The following is a 13,709-nucleotide window of genomic DNA, read 5'->3' on the forward strand; positions in this document are numbered from 1 at the left end:
CTGAAAAGATGAAAGAGTGATGGAGGAAGAAAGTCAGATGGAAACACAATAATATATTGAGAGTGAGAAATAGAGGGGCTATATATCAAAACCTATGAGCTTCCTACCTAGATTCTTACTGGCTTTTTACTTTAAAATGTACTGCTAATCACCATAACAATACAGGCGGGAAAATAGAAAGCCACAAGATGAATCAGACTTCATCGTAAATGGACTGTTCATAAAACATGGTCAATGTTGATGGTAAAAATACCAACCAGGGTACACTAAAATACTGCAATAAACATGAACTGGAAAACAGAAAATGGAACACAAAACACCCTAATGTAAAAATAACGAAAATAAGAAACAAAAAGTATTAATATAAATATAATGTGCCACAGGGAGTGTACTATTGTTTTTCACCATAAATCATACAGTATAATAGTCTAACATGTGGAAAAACATAAATCTGACAGTATTTGACAGTAGAATTACACAATGCAAAGTTAAAGCATTTTGAGTTGTTCACCATATATGGTAAGGTAACTTACAGTTGACCAGATTTTACTGTAGCGTTTTTACATTTTTACATCTTTACACTGTAGGCAGCTCAATAAGCTTGAACTGTTTGAATTGAACATTCAAAATTGAATAATTTGAACTAAATGTTTGAATCTGTCCAATGTCCAAAAATGCTGTTTAGGTAGAAAGTTCACTAGGACTGAATCAAATGCATAGAAGAAGACTATTATGCTCAAAAAATGCTATCAAGAAAGAAGCTCCACTAAGTTCAGACTATTTGATTCTAATATATGAATGTGTCTATGGTGCCCAAAAATGTACATATGTAGACAGCTCAGTTTTTAAAATGAACATTCAAATGTGACTATGACTGTCAAAAGTAGCTGTACAGGTAGGCAGCTTCCTATGTTCAATTCATTTGAATCGATTGTATGATGTGTCTATGATGTCTAAAAAGGCTCTCAAGGAAGGCTTGAACTATGATGCTCAAATCAAATTGTTTAAACTGATTGTTCAGACATGACTATAATAGCCAAAAATGCTGTCTAGGTAATGAACTCATTTGAATCAAATGTTTGAACGTGTATGGTTGCTAAAATGCCATCTAGATAGGGCGCTCATTTAGCTTGAGTCAAATATTCAAATGTGCTTATATGATGTCTAAAATTGCTGAGTAGGTAGGCAGTTCACAAGGTTTAAATCATTTTAATAAAATGTCCATATGATGCAAAGAATTGCTGACACTAGGTTCGTATGTAATTATGATGTCCAAAACTGCTGACTATGTTGGCTACTCACTAGATTCGTATCGTTTGACTTGAACTTTAAAATACGTCTTGGTAAACAGTCCACTTGGTCTGAATGGAAAGTACGAACGCACATATGATGCCCGAAAATGCTGTCTAGGTAGGCAGCTCACAAGGTTTTGAAACACAGCAAGATAATGCTCCAGACGGCCAGGCTCAGAGGAGTAATGGAAGCCTTTATTGAAAATGACTCGCCATGCTTTCTTATTGATTAAGGTCTTTGATTCACAGCCAATTACAGTATGCAAAAGGTGCATAGCAGAACGCCACAATAATCTGAGAAAAGGACAGACAGATAAAATGAAATTAGTAGAAGGGTCACATTTGAAATACCTACGGTGCCCTCCCCAGTCAAAGCAGAGATATAGGACATAGCTTATTTGACCATTCTCCCCTGAGAGTGTCCTCTACGGAGGATATGGTTTCTTTTAGTGAGAAAGAGAGCTGCCCAGGAAACCTGAGATAAGGTGAATGCAGAGGTCTATATGAGTAAATCTCCCCCTAACTTGCTGAATTCTTGGTATATGAACCAAAGCCAAAGGTAGAGAGAGAAATATCTTCTTTGTGCCTGAAAGTCTACTAGAAGTCAGCACAGCTCAAAACCTGGGATTTAGGGATTTTTAGGGTCAAAACAGGCTTTACTGTGACAAAATAATTGTGTATTTTGATGGAGTTGAAAAAAAAAAAAAAAAGCAATGTAATTTTGTTTGTCAGACTAGAATACTATTAGTTAGTCAGAGACCCCATGAAACTAGTTTTGTAGCTTTTTAGTTAAGTGTCTGTTAGCGTTGAGTCCATATACACTGCCGTTTAAACGTTTCAGGTCAGGATTATGCTCACCAAAGCTCTATTTATTTGCTCAAAAATACAATATTGTGAAATATTATCACAATTTACATAACTGTTTTCTATTTTTATACATCTTAAAATGTAACATTCTTTTAATGGAAAAGCTGAATTTTCAGCAGCCATCTTCAGGGTCAAAGACCTTCAAAAATCCTTCTAATATGTTGATTTGGTGCTTAAGTATAACATTTGTTATTATTATTACAGTTGAAAACAGTTGTGCTGCTAAATGTTTTTGTGGAATCCATTTTTCTCCAGGATTCTTTGATAATTAGAAAGTTCAAGAGAACAGCAATTTTTGATCAATTAAATATTTCCTCGCTGAATAAGTATTCATTCCTTAAAAATAAAAAATAAAAAAATCAATAAAATCAATAAAAAATATATTATATTAAAATAAATTATATCATATCATTATAATATAATTATTGACAATAACATTAAATATCTGCTTCTCTGTACAGGCTTGAATTTGAACCATGAGCACATGCGTTATGACCAGTGTTGTGTGTAACGCGTTACAAAGTAACGTAACAGTAACAGTAACAGTAACGGTAACGTAACTACTTTTTCGTGTAAAAAGTAGTGTAACGCGCTACTACTGAAAATTTGGTAACGAAACGTAGTTTCTTTTTCAATTCGGCGCAACGTTACTTTTCCCATGGATAAATTTGACAGCGACACTGCCTTCTCAGCTGCGCGCTTGAGAGAAGAGAACTGTTGAGAACTGTTACTATGGTAGTCTTCTACCAACCCTGGAGACCCTGATGTCAAGGACGCTCGCACTCCAAAATGACTGTCAAGGATGACAGCAGACCTACCGGGTGTAATTGTACAGGTAAGCCAATTCGTAATAGCCTATCTGAAAGTTATATAGTAGCTACAGGCCTACGTGTTGTATCCTAGTCATTAAAGAAAACGATTTAGTTTCATATTTATGTTTAAATAAAATAAAATAAATTTTTTGCGCAATATATCAGGAAACAAATGGAGTGGGCAGACATGATTTTGACCACTTTATTAAGATTGTTTTTGTAGAAAGCCTTTCTTTAAAGTGAATTTCGTTTTGTATTAATTGTATCTTAATTTTAATCGTTGTTTTATCAACCAATTGCCTGAATTTAATAAATAAGAAGTAAATTAAAGAAAACGATTTAGTTTCATATTTATGTTTAAATAAAAAAAATAAAACAATTATTTCATCTATGTTGATTATATGAAAAGCAAAAAACATGAGTAAGATCATAATTTTGCGCAATATATCGGGAGACAGATGGACTGGGCAGACATGATTTTGACCACTTTATTAAGTTTGTTTTTGTACAAAGTCTTTCTTTAAAGTGAATTTCGTTTTGTATTAATTGTATCTTAATTTTAATCAATGTTTTATCAACCAATTGCCTGAATTTAATAAATAAGAAGTAAATATAGCATGCAATAATCATGACATGGATGCACCGGCGCGTGAACTGGAGCTCTCGCCTCATACTGTAAATGAACCGAAACTCAGATAAGCTACTTGCCTCACAGACCTGAGAAATATAGAAAGCTTGAAATGTGTACTTTTAAACAAAATATATATTTTTTTCTCTCAAAATCTCTTTTTCTCCTACTCCCTTGATAGAGTGAGTCGTATGTCTGAAAACTAAGCTTATGTCTTCTATATCATAGGCTATCAAGACGCATTTCGCACCGGTGTTGGAAAGCATGGAAAGCTTTATTGGCTGCCTTGACGTTGCCGAAATTTAAAGTTCGGTGGATAGGGGGAGCGGAGCGGAGAGAAGTGGCGCGTGCGCTCTGCTCATCGCGGAGTGTCGCACTCTACCCCATGATGCAGAGCCGGCTGAGAATAAAAACAGAGAAGTTGCCACACACAGCAGCGCCAATGAGAAGGACTTTTTTTCTTTTGAAATTGATACTATTTTTTATAATAAAGAGCACAAAAGAAATACCTATGTCCTCCATAGTATAACTTTATGTCTACACATTTAGGAACAGATATTGGGTTCTGCCCAAAGTCAAGCAACATAAAAGTAACGAGTAACGTAAAAAGTTACTTTCCAAAGGGGGTAACTAAGTAAAGTAACGGATTACTTTTTTTAAAAAGTAACGAGTAACGAGCAAACACTACTTTTTAAAAGTAACTTCCCCAACACTGGTTATGACATAATAGTTATTGGCTGCTGACAAGCCTGGATATATTTTGTCCTAAATTCCTGTTGTAACAGGATATATAAAATATTTGATTTTATATTTTACTAGTGCAAAATGCCCGTGCAAAATCCGTTTTTGTGTGTGTTTTTAGTAATTGTTGGTTTGGTGTGTTTGAGTGCTCATTGTTACTATTACACAGCAAAAGTTCAGTGACATTTCTATTTGTGCATGGTAGAAAGCACAAAGTGAACTCCGAGAAAACGCTATGCTTGAGCAAACAGTTTGTGTATAGGCCACTACAAATGATGGCCGTGAAAGAGACTGTGAACGCATTGAATAGGATGTGTTTAGTTGGTGAATAGCATAGGCTACTATTACACGGCAGCGATAACGTTAAGCGTACCAGAATTAAATATAATATTCAGAAGTAAACAGCATAGCTGACTTATAGATTCAGTTAACATCCACAATGAATAAGCGTGTCGATTCAGGGAGCAGTGCAAAGTGCCCGTGCAAAATCAGTTTTTGTGTGTTTTTTAGTAATTATTGGTTTGGTGCTCATTGTTACAATTACACAGCAAAAGTTCAGTGACATTTTTATTTGTGCATGGTAGAAAGCAAATACTGATACTGACATAATGACATACAATAAATATGGAAAACTGAACTACACGATTCAGGGAGCAGACTACACAGTGAACTCCGAGAAAACGCTACTTAAGCTCCACTGCTTTCTTCGACCCTCTCTGTCTCTGGTCCTGGGCTGTGCTCACTCAGTGTGCAGTGTGAGAGGGGGAGTGGCCAGTGGCTAGAGCGGCAAAAGCCAGTGTGTGCTTCTTTTACCGATATACATTTACCGATATCTTTAGCATTTCTCATCCAAACAACGTCAAACTTGGCACTGCACTTACTCGTGCCTGTAGCGAGATACCTGTCAAGTTTGAAATCCATCGGACTAACGGTTCGAGAGATATGCAAATAACAGACACACAGACATACTGACAGACAGACAGACGTTTCTGTAATTTATAGATAGATAGACATATCCTGTTACAACAGGAATTTAGGACAAGCTAAACTACACTTATTATGTATTCTGTGGAAAACATTTAGGCCTTTTTGCTATTCTTGCAGATATAATATACAGCAGGGATATTCAATTAAAGTTCCAAGAGGTCCGGTCTCTATATTTCCTTCCCACTGGAGGTCGGGACAACTATACATGTTATACGTTTCCAATCGGAGCAGCTGTAGTACCGTTAAAAACGTTATTTTTTTCTCTCTCCCAACTGGATATGAATACAAAAAGGTACGCTAAGATGTTTTATCAGGCTAATTTTTTTTACATTTAGAGGCACATAGAAGGCCTTGGGACTGAGAAAACATACTAGGGGTGCAGGGTTTACTTTTAAAGAAAAGTATGGACCATTTTTATGTTTTGCTCAAAGTAATAAACTACTAAAAACAAACAACGTCCATGATCTAATAATAAATACTCTCATCATGAGCACAAAACAAAACTAGAAAATAACAAGCAATTTCAATAATGTTTTTTTTTGTCTTCCCTTGCCATCTCTAAATATTTTTTCCAAAGTATTACATTGTTTATTATGAAATGCTCTTAATATGCTGATTAATAATCCAAACTGTATGAAAAAAAAAAATGGAAAAAAAGTGAAACAGTGCCGCGCGTTAACTTGTTACAAACCTGGTTTAGTTAAATGGTCAGAATCATCTTTATGACAGATAAAAATAATTATATTTGCTGCATTCTTGTTTTCTGCAGCATTTTAGCAAAAGTGTATTTTGCTGCTCATCGTGTTTCTGCTCTGTATGAGTTTCTTTCTTCTGTTGAACACAAAAGAGTTTGTTTTTTCCTACTCTCAATATTTAAAATAACTTATTTTGTGTTCAACAGAAAAAAGAATCTCATACAGATTTGAAACAACTTGAGGACAAGTAATGTCAATTTAAATTTTTAGGTGAATTCTCCCTGTAACTGCATCATCAATGTGAATGTAGTGGAAAAGGCTTGAATGAAGCACATTTGGCTCTAGATTAAAAATATTAAAGGATGTAGTGACGAAAGATCATTACCGTAAATGGCCCTGAGCGGCTGTGATGTGAACCGCTGCTCACTTTTTATCTGTAGAAACGGTAAAATAGCGCAATTATTCATATGCTCCCAACGGAAACAAGCCGGGGTCCAGAACCGGACCACGGTCCGCCATTTGAATACCGCTCGTATACAGTAAAAACAGAAAAGCTGAACTAGAACTGCATCTTCCACAAGAGCTCCAGCTCAACGTGTCTAACAATTTGCATAAACCACTAGGCCACGGCTCAGACACAGTTAATATGCACCAAAGAAACTATTCAACATACCAAGAATAGATTACCTGCAGCAACATACCAAGAATAGATTACCTGCAGCAAACATCAATTCATTCACCGTCACTCACGGTACATGGAGTCCATTGACAGAACAGTGATGCACATCGAGCAATCAGTACAGTCAAGTGTTCACCGTCGTGCCCTTTCTCCAGTTTATTCAGAACAGTCAATGATCTCTCATCTGTCTGCGCTCTACTTCCCAACAAACATCATTACCCCTACAATTACCAACAAAACACAAAAGCCAATTCAAAACACACACACACACTCTGGGTACAACGGAGTAAGCAGGCATAATGAATAGGGCCATTTTATCATGACACACCAGAGAAAGGGAGAGGAATTGTGGCCTTTTCTCAGCGAAGGCTTATTTGTGCCCGGTATGTGCTCCATTAGGTCTTTAATAGGCAAGCAGCCCAGTGACTAGGATCACTCATCCATCTTTCTGAATGACAGGCGTTTGCAGAGGTAAATGAGGTCAACAGAGTGGGTGAAAAAATACTGAGCTTTTCACTTACACAGGTTATTGGTCCACTTACACAGTCCTATCCTAGGTATCCAGAGGCACAGTTTATCACTGCAAAACCTGTACCTGGATAAAGAGATACTGGCCCACATAAGAGATGGACTGTCAGGTTACGGATGAATGTCATGCAATGTTTGGGTCATCCATCACCCCAAAATCTGAAGGAATGATAAGTCATATTTTGCTTAAAGAAAATAAAGCAATTTTTTTTGGACAATTTTAAGGCCATTGTGAAAATTAAACACATTCCCATATAGCAGACAAGGTCAGTTGTATCTTTAATTTTCTAAAAGTCATGAAAAATTCCACCAAAATGGCATTTTAACAACCTCTCAAAGAATATGTTGTGTTGACAGGATTTTGTGTTGTGAAATAACTGACATTCTGAACATTTTTGTAATAAAATGTCAAAATTAAATTAAATTACCAATTTCATAGTTTGCATTTTATGTATTATTTAAACAATAATAAATTATACTGACACTTTTTTTATTTATTTTTTTTTATTTTTTTTATTTGACAAAATCACATCTTTATCAGACATGAAGCACACTAAAAATATTTGGTACAGGTGTGATATTTACCTTGATTTATATTTAGTTTTGTCACCTCTCATTTCATCTCAAGTCTACTTTTCTATTTACACCTTTGCCTCCAAGTTAAACAAGTACACTTAAAACACTAAAATTGTTTGGCATAGAGGAAATTATGTCACAGTTTTTTAAATTTCAGAAATAGATTTCAGAAAAAATAAATAAAAAATTGTTCATTACCTTTTTCACCATTATTTAGTTTACCATAGTTCCACACATGTGATAATTTATATTTGCATGATGTATTTTTGTAGAATAAGATTAAAAGTATAAGACAAGAGTAAAATAATATATTCTATACATAAAGGTATTTGAAGCTAGCAAAAAAATAAATAATAATAATAAAAAAATAATAATAATATATATATATATATATATATATATATATATATATATATATATATATATATATATATATATATATATAAAGGTTTGGAATCACTTTTGAGAAAAATGGGAATATCATAAAAAAGCATCTATCTGGGTCCATTACATGACACATATTTAAAAAATGTAAATATGAATAATGATGGCGTCAATTTCAAACCAATTCAAGTCCGATTCAGACCCTGACAATGTTAACGAACAAGAGGATCGTGCAGAACGGATTTCATGCAGAGACTTTGCAAGCACGGATTTCACAGGACGTTTCAGAGTGGTATGTTTTTTGTTATTTTCTTATACATTATAGATGCAATGTTATCCACCATTTAATCATGATATTTGATGGAAAACTAAGGGGATACAAATAGTTATCGATCACAAAACCATGGTTAATTTTCCTAAGGAGCGGTGAATCGTCTTACAAAAGCGAGAGCTTACAAAGCAACAGAAAACAAGCTGTTCTCCATAAAATGTGCAGCGCACAGATAAACGTTGGTGTTAAAATGTTCAGGAACAGTGTTTAACATAAATTTTAACCACTCTAAGTTTGTCAGCCTTAGGAGGGTCAAACAAAGGAGTTTTGGAAATGCTGTGAAAAAAAAAAAAACAGTGTCTCTTTGACATAGCCACAACACTGTCTTCTCTAATGCAGCTCAACCAGGCCTCACACCTTTTTTGCTTATTCCATGGGCACGGATTATTTAAATGAGGAACATTGTGACTTCATAAGATTCGGAAGAATCACGTTGTAATCCAAATGAACCATTCGTTGTAGTTCTTGAAAAGGATCTTGAAAAATTAAATAAAATATCTCTCTTTGGAGTGGACTTTGAGCTTTGTAACCTTGCAGATCTTTTTAACGCTCAAACAGCAACATTACACACTAACTAAAGTTAAAAAAGTGGAAAAGCATAATAGGACCCCTTCAATGTCGGAGCGGGATTTGAGTGACTTCATTTTACCGGTGAGTGCAAGCGTGGGCTGTGAGCGATTGAGTGGAGCGCACTGGCATAGAGTGGAATATCACTCACATGCTCTGGACTGCAGAGAGTTAACCAGCCAGCCTGGTCTGTCAATTCAGGACAGATATCATCCACACTAACAATGAAGCTGATGTAATTGGTGATGTTGACAAATTTGTGACAAATCAACATCCTATCAGCAGAGATAAGGTTCAGTCCAGCCATTACAGGCATCTCAAATCTCAATCCTACATCTTGTCTTTCCCGGTCTCTAAAACGAGGCTGCTAGGTCTTAACTCAGAAAATAATGAATGTCTCAACTTTTCGTTTGTATCTAAGAGTGATTTTAACGGTGCAAAGCAGCATTTTCACGGAAACAGGTAGTGCCGAGATTGGCATTTACACAGGTAAATGTCAGCCAAAGACACTAAAGCATCTAATAAGAGAACGTATGCACATAATCTTTACGCTTGCAGGCAACCTTTGCATTAGATCTCCAATCAGTTAGTGAGGAGAGCTTCTGCTATGCGGTCCTCACTCCCCCCTCACTCTTTCGGAACGGCACCCGACATTTACTGGCACCATCGGCCCTCTGGGGCCAAGACACTATCAGAGCCGTCATAGGGTGTGATTTCTCCCTGGTAGACCTCTGAGATTTCTGTTGTTCTAGTGTACTAACAAATAGATCCATTACATAGATTCTAAACACAGCAACCATCCATCCGTCCATCTCTGTCTCGTCCGTTCAGTATATATACAATGTTGTCAGGGGCCAGTGTTTGTAGCCAGAGCAACTGCTATGCCCACACATCCTTTCAGTCCAGAGCTGCCCACATAAACAGTGCTGAGAGAATAATAGCCAGTCACACATACAAACAAATCGTGACACTTCCACATGCCTGAGCACCATGGACACAGACAGCTCCCACACACCGCACGTCCTGTCCAATATACCGCTAGCAGAGGGTGTCATCCTTCACAGCAGCAACAAAGACACTACCATTGGTGTAGAAATACATCACCTCATCTACACCAGCACATACATTATAATAATAATAATAAATAATAAAAATACCACCATTTAACCTATATTTAATTAATATTAACTTTAAATTGTCCTTGTATCTGTCGTATGTTATTGGTAACTTCACAAAACTATTATAAAGTATCTCATGAAAGTGAAGTACACCCTTCACATTTCAGCAAACATTTTAGTATATCTTCTCAAGGGACAATACTATAAAAATTAAACTTGGACATATTTTAGAGTAGAGTAGTCAAAGTGCTGCTTGTATAGCTGTATATATTTACTGTCCTCTTCAAATAACTCAACATACAGTCATTATTGTCAAAATAGCTGGCAACAAAGTGTTATTCGCACATCTCTCGAACCGTTAGTCCGATGGATTTCAAACTTGACAGGTGTCTTGCTACAGGCATGAGTAAGTGCAGTGCCAAGTTTGACGTTGTTTGGATTAGAAATGCAAAAGAAATCGTTAAATATATTGGTAAAAGAAGCACTTAGAAGGTTGTGGTTTAAAAATAAACATTCTGACATTAACACTCTGTCAGCTAAACATTAAGTCAGCTACACTGTTTACTTCTGAATATTATATTTTATTCATGGCCATCATTTGTAGTAGCCCATTCACAAACTGTTTGCTCAAGCGTAGCATTTTTTTTGGAGTTCACTGTGTAGCCTGCTCCCTGAATCATCGAGTTCACTGTGTAGTCTGCTCCCTGAATCATCGAGTTCACTGTGTAGCCTGCTCCCTGAATCATCGAGTTCACTGTGTAGTCTGCTCCCTGAATCATCGAGTTCACTGTGTAGTCTGCTCCCTGAATCGTTGCGCTTATTCATTTGTGGATGTTAACTGAATCTGTAAGTCAGCTACACTGTTTACTTCTGAATATTATATCCATCTATAAATTACAGGAACGTCTTTCTGTCTTTGTGTGTGTGTCTGTTATTCGCATATCTCTCAAACCGTTAGTCCGATGGATTTCAAACTTGACAGATGTCTTGCTACGGGCACGAGTAAGTGCAGTGCCAAGTTTGACGTTGTTTGGATTAGAAATGCAAAAGATATCGTTAAATATATTGGTAAAAGCAGCACACATTGACTTTTGCCGATCTAGCCACTGGCCACTCCCCCTCTCACACTGACGATGAGTGAGCACAGCGCAGGACCAGAGACAGAAAGGGTCGAAGAAAGCAGCGGAGCTTAAGTAGCGTTTTTTGGAGTTCACTGTGTAGCCTGCTCCCTGAATCATCGCGCTTATTCATTTGTGGATGTTAACTGAATCTGTAAGTTTCTGAATATTATATTTTATTCTGGTGTGCTTAACGTTATCGCTACTGTGTAATAGTAGCCTATGCTATTCACCAACTAAACATATCCTATTCAATGCGTTCACATTCTCTTTCACGGCCATCATTTGTAGTGGCCTATACACAAACTGTTTGCTCAAGCGTAGCGTTTTATCGGAGTTCACTGTGTAGCCTGCTCCCTCAATCGTGTAGTTAAATTTTCCATATTTATTGATTTCTACCATGCACAAATAAAAATGTCACTGAACTTATGCTGTGTAATTGTAACAATGAGCACTCAAACACACCGAACCAACAATTACTAAAAACGCACACAAAAACTGATTTTGTACGGGCACTTTGCACTAGTATTTAGAAATACATTCAACTGGAACCAATCAAGAGCTGGTCTGCTTTCAGATGTGTAATTCCTGATTTGCATGGATTCTTATTGAAATTACTGGATTTTGCTCACAAAATTTCATTGAGCAACTGTGGCCTGTCTACTCCTGATGTTTTAATCTGTCTCTTTTGTTCACTTTCAACCCATTCTGTCCTGATTACTTCAAGGGGAGGGTCTAGGGGTGGGAAAATGTATGGGCTTTTTCAGATCTTACGATCTAATAGACAAAATAAGCTTGCGCAATTTACACATGAAAGAGCACTGAGACGACGGAAAAACTTACGGAGAGCATTAGCTTTAGTTTCTGCTCTGACAGCCGCAAGACCACGCCGAATGCTTTGAGTACATATTAGAAATTAATTAATTGAACATTAACTGTGCTTGGTCCATTTCTCGTCTTCAAACCAAACTTGGGTCTTCAGGCGACAAAGTTTATATTCTGTTTGGCTAGTGCGCTTGCCATAATGTATATGCAAGTCACTAGGTGGAAAGTAGGTGCAGTCTTTTGTGGTTGTTCGAACGCATTTGTGACTGTGGGATATCTACAAATCAATTCCATTCACATTAAACCTTTTGACTAGGTAGGAAGTGTGGCCTGCCAGGTAATGCACATGCATTCATTCTTCCACTCTTCCCTATTGTTTATTGTCAGCTCTCCACTATCGATGAAATAAAGAGCAGAAAAGGCTCTTTCTGTCAAAGTAAAAATAAATAAATAAAACAGATTCTGTGAAGTTTCAGTGGCCTGATCAGTTTGTCACAGCCAATCACACACTCCCTCACTAGCAAGGACTAAATACTCAATTTAGTTTTAGTCAATCAGACCAAAGCCAAAAGCCAATGAGCCAAAGCCCATTCAGAGTTTTAACTAAACATACTGGTTAGAAACTAGTTCATTATCCCCTGTCTAAGCAATGGCTAATGTACTAGACATAAATTCTTAGTACTGATAAAATTAACACTTTAGAGTTCAGCACAACTCTCTTAAGAGCACATATATTTTCTTTAGTCTCTGTTAAACCCAAGAGTGGCCAAAGGTTCTCGATAATTGGAAAGTTTGAACTACTATCACAACCGATAATAAAAGAACACCAGTGCTGGCACAGAACCAGCTAATGTCCCTCATTTGCAATCTCATTTCGCCTGGAACCCATCAAGAGAAGGTCTGCGTTTTTAGGACTTTATCAAGCGCAGGCAACGCAATTTAATTTCACTATTGTGAGTGGAAATAGCTCTTCGCAGACGGGAGGTGGGGTGGGGGGGTTGGCTCTGCAACAGACGAGCATTTTCCGATAGGTGACATCAATTTGAATAGTTCAACTGTGTGGCTGCAGCTCTATCAGCACCAAGAAAGACAATGTGCAGGAGGCCAGCAGGAGCCATTAGAGAAACAGCGGGGGGATGAGGATGAGATAAGAAATGTACACACACACACACACACACTCACTCACTCACTCACCTGTGCACCCAGACACTCGTAAAAGCCCACAGAGAGAGGTGGTAAGAACAGGGAAAACAATTAAAAAGACAAAAGAGATGAAATTTTGTGTGGGTGTGTGGGTGTCGGCATGTGAGCTACTAGTCCAAACAAAGCTAAGATCCACAAGAGTTGTGGTGACAGATTTAGAGCCTTTAGAGCATTTTCACATATGATCTCATTATAGATTTATAAATACTTGGTAAATTTATAGAATAATACAATTATACAATTATACAACTCATGTTCAGCTTTATTTGAGCTTTTTTTTTGGCTTTGCAGCACAAAGCTGCGTCTGTGGATGCAGTTAGAAACTATATGTGGCATCTCTGAAGTTTAGTTCTTCTCA

The 13,709-nt window shown here is 36.8% G+C and overlaps 1 protein-coding gene across 3 annotated transcripts in view; it reads right to left on the reverse strand.

Annotated features, from left to right (window-relative positions):
* The window catches only part of ulk4 (unc-51 like kinase 4), a 230,948-nt gene that overhangs the window by 93,643 nt on the left and 123,596 nt on the right, over positions 1 to 13,709 (reverse strand). The window lies entirely within an intron of this gene.

This window comes from Abramis brama (genome assembly GCF_963993115.1).
Source record: "Abramis brama genome assembly, chromosome: 17".
Lineage (NCBI taxonomy): Eukaryota > Metazoa > Chordata > Actinopteri > Cypriniformes > Leuciscidae > Abramis > Abramis brama.